This window comes from Arachis ipaensis, chromosome B02 (genome assembly GCF_000816755.2).
Source record: "Arachis ipaensis cultivar K30076 chromosome B02, Araip1.1, whole genome shotgun sequence".
Taxonomy (NCBI): Eukaryota; Viridiplantae; Streptophyta; class Magnoliopsida; order Fabales; family Fabaceae; genus Arachis; species Arachis ipaensis.
The window spans coordinates 72,024,452-72,033,282 of record NC_029786.2 but is presented as its reverse complement, the minus strand read 5'-3'; positions in this window follow the sequence as shown (position 1 = coordinate 72,033,282).

Below are 8,831 nucleotides of genomic sequence, written 5' to 3'. Positions count from 1 at the left end.
GACTTAAAAAATTTGTTTGCAAAATTTATTTTTTAATTTATAAATCTTCTTAATAAAATGGACAGCATGCCAGTTACCTGGAAAAAAAAAAATGAATGAAAAGATGACAAAGATGAAGATGACAAGCATGCCAATCAGCTTACGAAGGCAAGTGTTTCCCACTTAAAAATGCTTGCATTCATGCATTGCCACCGACCAATAATTAAATAAATAAAAGAAATTGCCTGTATTGATTGCTTGCACGTGCACGAGTGGTCACAACATTTATAATTACTTCAAACTTTTCCACCATAGATTATTGGTGCAAATTAGAGATGATTATTGAAATAAAGATATTTTTATGTAAAAATAATAATTATAAATTAAATTAATAAAGAATTTAATATAATATATATTAATATTTTTATTATCATTTTTAAATAAAAATATTTTTATATGAATAAGTATCTATGTTAATTTACTTTAAGTCAAACAGTTTGAGATTTCACTATAAAAAATAAAGAGTTTAGTCATGGTTCTTTAAGATAATTAATGATAGCAATTATACATTAGTCATGAAAGAATATTTGTAGTTAATTAGGGGATTGTGTTTTTCAATTTGCCATAATTTTTGAGTTATTAGTCATAGTTTTAAAAACTGTGGAGACCTTCAAATAGCCACGATTTGTATATTATTTTCCACACTTAATACCTTGGCCAAATAAAAATAATCAAATTGAAAAGTACAATCACTATAAGAAATTATTAGAATAACGACCGATTTTAACGACTGAAAAAATTGGTTGCTAATAGCAACTGATTTAGCGATCAATATAGAATTTCTAGGACTAGAAAAAATTAGTCGCTAAATCGGTCGCTAAATTATATTTAAGGACCGATTTTAGCGACCCACAAAATCGGTCACTAATAATAACCGAATTAGCGACCGATAAGTTTATTATACAACCAGAATAAAGTTGACCGCTAAATCGATCGCTATTTTTTAATTTAGTGACCGAATTAGCAACCAAAATAAAAAGAGAAGAAATGACTTTGGGATTTTTTGTCAGAAAATCGGTCGCTATTTTTTAATTTAGCGACCGATTTTGCAACCGATAGAGAAATAAGGTGAAATTTTGTTTGGTCGCCAAGGCAATGGTCACTAAATCGGTTGCTAATTGTTAAGATATGGACCGATTTTAGCGATCAACAAAATCGGTCACTAATACCAACCGAATTAGCGACCGATAAGTTCACTATACAACTAGAATAAAGTTGGTCACTAAATCGGTTGCTATTTTTTAATTTAGTGACCGAATTAGCAACCAAATCAAGTGAAATAACTTCTTTGGGATTCTTGGTCAGAAAATCGGTCGCTATTTTTTAATTTAGCGACTGATTTGCAACCGATAGAGAAATAGAATAAAAAATTGTTTGGTTGCTAATTTGGTCATTAAGGCAATGGTTGCTAAATCGGTCACTAATTTAAATTAAATAATATAGTTACTGAAATACCCTCGCAAACCGTAACTCAATTCACACACACCATTCTCATATTCTCCAAACAATTACTGAGTTACCCGTCGAAAGCACAACACCATCTTTTTCGTCGCAGCGCCATCTTCGTCGTCTTCTGATTACAGCGCCGTCTCCTGAGGTCTCATCGCCATCATCTTCTGAAGTCTCGGTGTCGTCGCCTTTGTCTTTGAGATCTCAGTGGCGTTGGCATGGTCTGATTTCGCAGATCGTCTCATCACCGTCCAGATCTTATTTCCTCATTATCATGTCGTTCTTTTCTCATTGCCGCCTCCTCTGGTCGTGCCGCCTCCTCTGCTCACTCCTTTGTTGCAGATGGTGGCCTTGCTGTCTAGATCCGCCATTGCTCCTTGTCGCGTAGTTCATTTTTCATCGCCACCTCCTCTAGTAACTTCTTCTCCGGCAACAACAACAACAACAGTCTCTCAGGTAACTTCTTCTCAAACTAACTTATTTGATATTCTAAAACCTCAAATAACGCTCAATTGTTGTTGTTGGAAGGATAATGTATCTGATCAACGCGAGCACATAGTCCACCTTCTCGTGAATGAGCAATCTCGGCTTTGAATTCCAGATGCAACTGATCTTGTAATTCTTTGTTTCTTTCTGATATCTCGCCTTCTCCTTGTTTGATTTAGATTTTAGGTACGTCAATTTCTCCATTTGGATCTTGATCAAATATTTGAATGGTGTGGTAGAATTTGGGACTTTTGAATGCAAAGGTTTTAAGTTGCAGGGATTGTTTTCTGTGTAATTTTTAATATTATTTTTTGATGAATTTTGTGAAAATTAGGGATGCGAAGAAGGGGTTAGGGTTAGGGTTAGGGTTTGGTAGTGGTGGAAGGAGTAGGATGGAGGTGTTTGAACTTGAAGAGGGAGAGGCATGCTCATTCCAAAACCACGAGGAGGAGCTTGATGATGCTAGCATCAATCCTGATGTTGATCTCTCTTACATTGTAAGTGCTGTTTTTTTGTTCCTTTGATTATAGATGTTTAGGGTCTTGTAGTCAAATTGTGCTTTTGAAATTCCTGCATTTTAAGACTTCTTTTTTTCTTGTTTTACTATCCTAGATTCAATGCCTTAGCTCTTAACTATGTGTTTCCTTATTTTGTACAATTTATTTGGAGTTGTGCATTATAGAATTGCGCTTTATTAATTTTGTGTGTGAATGTAACAAGAGCAATGGTTGGTTGTTGCAGGATTTAGAGTTGAATTGGAGGGTTGTGTTGGCCACATTGATTGGTTTTCTTGGGTTTGCTTTTAGAACTGTTGGTGGTTGGTGGTGGTGGAATTTTTATTCCCATGCTTACTCTCCTTGTTGGATTTGGTACAAAATATGCTGCTCTATATCTTATATATGCATTTTTGTGTTTTCGGTTTCCAATTGCATTTGTGGTATTTTGGTATGAAACAGTGAAGTTGTACAAGGATCAGAAGAAAAGAATCACAATAGGGTGATTGGATTACATATGGAAGGGCTCAATAGCATGGACATGTATGAACCTTGCATTTTGTGCATTGTGTGAAATCATTGGTGGAACTGTTACTTGGTTCTGATGATGGATTTGTTTTAGGCCTTTTTCTCTTGGAGATTGGTGCTATCCCTCTAGTAATTAAAGTATATAGTATGCACATTTTCAAGGTTTTGTTGACTAGGTTAAGTATATATCCTACTTTGGAAAAATGTGTTGACTAGGTAAAGAATATGTATTATGGAGTTAAACTTTAAAGAAGCTGATTTGTGAATAGTAAAATAGTCTTTGAAATCCCAATTGGTAACGTGTTGTAATATTTTCAATTTCTACTAATAATTGTTTGGTGTGAGAGTTAATTGTACTAAGAATAATCCATGCTTGTGAAAGTTAATTTTTTTTCAGGTTTAATTACTCTATTGATCCCTTGATGAGTCCATATTTGATAGTATATTTTGACTCAATCTGGATAGATTCTAGCACATGAACTCACACCTAAGCACCAAAATAGCATACTTTTGTGTTTTGTCCCTAATTTGATCTTAAATGTGAAAACATGCAATTTTGTGTTTTAATAGAGCAATTTAATCCCACTTTTATATTATTCGATGCCGTGATATGGTTTGTGAGTGATTTCAGGCCTTGGAGGCAAGAATGGATAGGCAAAAGTGGAAGAAAGCATGCACAAGGGAGAAAACATGAAGAAAACAAGGAAAAGCACACACAGCGAAGTGTGCGTGCGCACAACCCTGCGTGCGCGCGCACAAGCAAGAATTTCCACGTGTGCGTACGCACGCACCTGTGCGTACACACAGGTCAATTTTCAGCCACGTGTGCGGACACACAGATCTGTGCATCTGCACAGGTCCCTGCACATGATTTCATTAACGAGACATGTGCTGCGCGAATTTGGAGGCCTCTTGGCCCATTTTGGAAGGCTGGAATGCTGTTTTGGAGTGCTATATGAAGGAGAATTTATCACTTATGAAGGGGGCTCACTTAGATAGTTTTAGAGAGTAATTAGGAGTAGGAGTAGGAGTAGTGTAGCATTGCTCTCTTAGGGTTTCATTTATCTATTTCCATTATAGCATTTTATAGCAAGCTTGATTTTGAATTTACTTCTTCAATTGTAAGTACTCTCAATTTTTTCTTTAATTAAAGCACTTTTACTTTCAATTTCTCTTGGTTCAACTTACTTTGTTTATATTTGCAATTTTATGTTTCTTGAAGTTTTGACTGATGAATTTTATATTTCATGCTTTCTTTATGTTTGATTGCTTGTTTATGAGTGGTTTTGTTGATATGTGTTTATAGTTTGTTATTTTTCGTTGCAATTTTGCCATGTTTTATGTTTATGCCTACCATGTGTTCGATAAAATGCCAATTTTGATTATGGGGTAATTTCCACCCCTTGGCTTGGGAAAAATGAGTTTATGGATTACTAGAGCCATAATGTCCAATATTTAGTGATAATTCTTGGGAAGTTAGTTGATTCTTGTTTCCATTAAAGCTCGCCTTTTATCAACTAGTTTGTTAAGTTGGTTAGGACTTATGGATTAAGGTCAATTATGCTTGCTTGACTTACTCCTCGATGGTTGGGGTTAACTAGGCGAGATTAACTCATGATAATTATCATAGTTGTGGTTATGGCAAGGAAGGGATTTCATAACTCATCCCAAGTCAAGGTTTCTTTTATGTTTTGAACCACTTTTCGATCACTTTATAGCATTACTTGTTTATATTACATACATAGTTCTTTTATGCCTTTATTAGTTTATTAATTGCAATTTTGAACCATTCTTTTATCCCTTTATTTGTTTGCTTCCTTATCATCGAAAACCCCCTTGCTTTCTTACAACCAAAATTGTGCACTTATAGGCACTAGTTCCTAGGGAGAACGACCCGGGAGTCGAAATACTCTCGGTTATAAATTGGTTTGAATTGTGAAATTATCTTGAATTGAACTTTGATTGAAAGGATCCATTGTCGGTTTGGACTATACTCACAACAGAATTACTTTATCTAGTTTTCCGAATTAGCATAAATTTTCTTCTCCGTCAAATTTGGCGCCGTTGCCGGGGATACAATTGAGTGCTATCTTTTGGTTGTTGTAAATATGTTGATAGTGTAAATAGCACTTTTTGGTTGTTTGTTTGCTTTTGTTAGTAGGTTTTTGTTTATATTTTCTTGATGACTTTTTCACACCATCACCACAATGCCCCCAATGGAACCCAAACACTTACCCTTATAGTCACCAATCTTACACACCATCCCCTCACTATATACAAACCCAAAACCCTCACCCTCACAAGTTTGATTGTCAACCTTCATCACCTCAATCTTCATCTTCATATATGGATCAAGCCACACAAGAAGTACTTTTCATGCTCATTCAAGAACAACAAGAGTTCCGGAAGAAGCAAGAGCAAGTCATGTCTACCTTAGCAGAAGATTTGGGTCATTTAGCTTTATTGCGTTCATGCCACAAGCAAGAAGTTCTAGTAAATGAATGTGTGGGACCAAGTGAAAAGTGTGGAGTGAAAGAAGAATTGCAAAACCAAGTAGAAGATGTCAAGTCACAACATGAAGCACAAGAGGAGATAAGTGAAGAGTGGGTAGGAATTGATCAAGAGGATTCCATCATTCAAGAATTTTTGTCCAACTTGGGTTATTCCTTCTATGACCTTCATGAACCTCCCTTATTGGATTTGGAAGGAGATGTTGATGTGGACTTCATACAACCTCCGATTTTTTACTTGAGTGATGATGAAGAAGATTCAAAAGAGGTTGAGGAAGACTCTAGTCACCAAGAAGTTGAGATAGTTGTGCAAGAACGAATTAAGCAGGTGAAGACTTCTCTAACAAGATTTCTAGGCCCACATCAATATGCCGTTTTAGAAACGGATGGTCAACTTCGAACCTACCTTGGAGTAGTGAATGGTGAAGAGAAGAATATTAATTGGCAAGGAAACAGAATGTCCATCAAAGGAACCAACTTAATATTTGGAGCTCAGTTTTGGTGCAAGAGTCAATTTAGTGGATTCCAGGGAGTGCACAAGCATATCAATGGTGATAGAGGAACTCAAGTATGGGATCCGGGTATATATTTCAAGAATCAACATCTAAGGGTCCTAGTTGCTAGCTTGAAGTCTCTTAAAGGTTTGACACAATTCATTTGGGACCCCAGAGGTCAAATCAATAGCAAACTTGGTTGGAGATTCAAGGAGGAGTGGAAGCATAAGCCGCCTTAACAAGGATCTCCTCACCAAGTCCAACTTAGGACTATAAACCAAAGTGCTAGGTGGGAGACACCCCACCATGGTAATATCCTTTCAACCCTTCTTTCTTTTAGTTTTGTTTATTGAATTTTGTCTCTTTAATTAGCTTAGTTTGATTGCTTTCTAAGTTGAATGACCCGGGAGTCGAAATACTCTCGATTATAAATTGGTTTGAATTGTGACATTATCTTGAATTGAACTTTGATTGAAAGGATCCATTGCCGGTTTGCACTATACTCACAACAGAATTACTTTTTCTAGTTTTCCGAATTGGCATAAATTCTCTTCTTATCATCCCTATAGTTTCGCGAAATTTTCAATTAGGTCCCTATACTTTTTTTTCTTTTAATTGGGTCCCTGCACTAATTTTTTTTTCAATTAGGTCCCTCTTGGTAGTAATTGGATTAATTGTATAGGGACCCAACTAAAAAAAATTGGTGCATGGACTCAAATAAAAGGGAAAAAAAGTGTAGGGACTCAATTGAAAAAAAAATTGGTGCAAGGACCCAATGAAAAGGAAAAAAGTATAGGGACCTAATTGAAAATTTTGCGAAACTATAGGGATCAATAGAGTAATTAAACATTTTTTTCACTGATAAATCTGTTGTTTAGGCTACTATTCTACTTTTATTTGGCTCGGGCGACTTTTATTTTAGTTGGGGTGTTATTCTTGCTAGACTCCTACTGTTAGTATTTTACTATTCACAAGGTTGTTGTGTTGTGTCTGTGTCATGTAGATTCTACAGCATCAGCTTGGATCACTGAGGGCTTTGAGCCTACAATTTGAAGTGATGTCATTGGTGAAGCAATGTAAGAAGAATATGAAATGACTAGACTCCTACTGTTAGTATTTTACTATTCACAAGGTTGTTGTGTTGTGTCTGTGTCATGTAAATTTTGCATCATCAGCTTAGATCACTGAGGGCTTTGAGCCTACAATTTGAAGTGATGTCACTGGTGAAGCAATGTGAGAAGAATATGAAACGACTTAAGCAAGATGATAAGTTATCTATCCTAGCAAGATAGTGGAGTTAACATACCCGTGCATTCAGCTGCATTCTTCGACTTTGGCCTCCATTCCTATCAGCACTGAGATACTTAGACAATTCAAGTTAACTGGCCAATACAGCAATGTAAATGTCTACATTAAGAATTATGACCTTATTGCACGAGCACACAAAGTTGTACTTAGTTTATGGAGTGTCCCATTTACCAAGGTGAGCCGATTTCATAATATTTTTTTTATTGAACTTGAGCTGCCAATGATATGACATGGGAATTAAACTCATGAGGGTGGATTTTGGAGATTTGATGCAGCAAGATTTATGCCCCTGACTAGCATTAAGTTCTACTTAGATGAATGAAGTATTAAATTACAGAGTTTGATCAAATGAAGTTCAATCCAAAATTAATTACATCCAAGAGAAACCTCAAAAGGAAGTTTTAGCAAAATTTTAAAACTCTCCCTACATTTTAAGTTTTTATTATTTTACTATTTTTACAATGAACTAGACCTGAAATCTCTTTACTATATTTTCTTTTACATTTTCAGATTGAATAAACAACCAACATTTTTAGGTAATCAAGAGAATTATCATGTTTAACATAGAGATGAGAGGTACTCAACATACACTACTGTTATAGTACTAGGATGCCATTGGACGGATCTTTTTTACTTGTAAGAACAACCAATTAATTCCTCAATACAATTATAAATTGTTTCAACATGCAATGTATTGTGCCTTGAGTTATTGCAATGCAAGGAAGCATGTTGTACAAAAACAGGGATTTCAACTTATATCTGTATGGGATTTGAATTTCTCCTACTGCATGCAATGTTTATTTAATGTTTGGTACTGATATGTTTTGCGTGATAGTGTTTCACATTTTGGTATGTTCCCTATATAAAGTATTTCATCACTTTTCCAGATGTTCACAAATGGAATGAGTGAAAGCATAACCTCAGAGATGTATCGGCAGAAGCTTTCATGGCAATGCTTGACTTTTTATACAATGGCAAATTGAATGACAAAATCGCAGTCAGCATTGCTGCATTTGTAGCTTGAGTCAACAGTTGGAACACCAGCATATATTGCTCCAGAGGTTTTGTCTTGAAAAAAGTATGATGGAAAGGTATTCAAAGTTATTTGGAATTCGCAAAGAGTAATATTAGGAAATTAACTTTTTTTTAGCATCATCCAATCGTTTTAAAATTATTTTTAGTCTTGATAACTATTTGGTAATTATGCAGATTGCAGATGTTTGGTCATGTGGGGTGACTCTGTATGTAATGTTAGTTGGAGCATATCCATTTGAAGATCCAGAAGATCCTAGAGACTTCAGAAAGACTATTAGGGTCAGTCTTATTCATAACTTACAAGTTTTCCTTCCATGATGATTAATAGCACAAAGTAGTTGTAAAGTTTAAAGTCTTGCTTTGTTGGTAGAGAATAATGAGCGTGCAATATTTTATACCTGATTATGTGCATCTTTCTTCAGAGTGTAGGTATCTTCTCACTCACATTTTTGTTGCCAATCCTACCAAGGCAAGTATTATATTAGTCT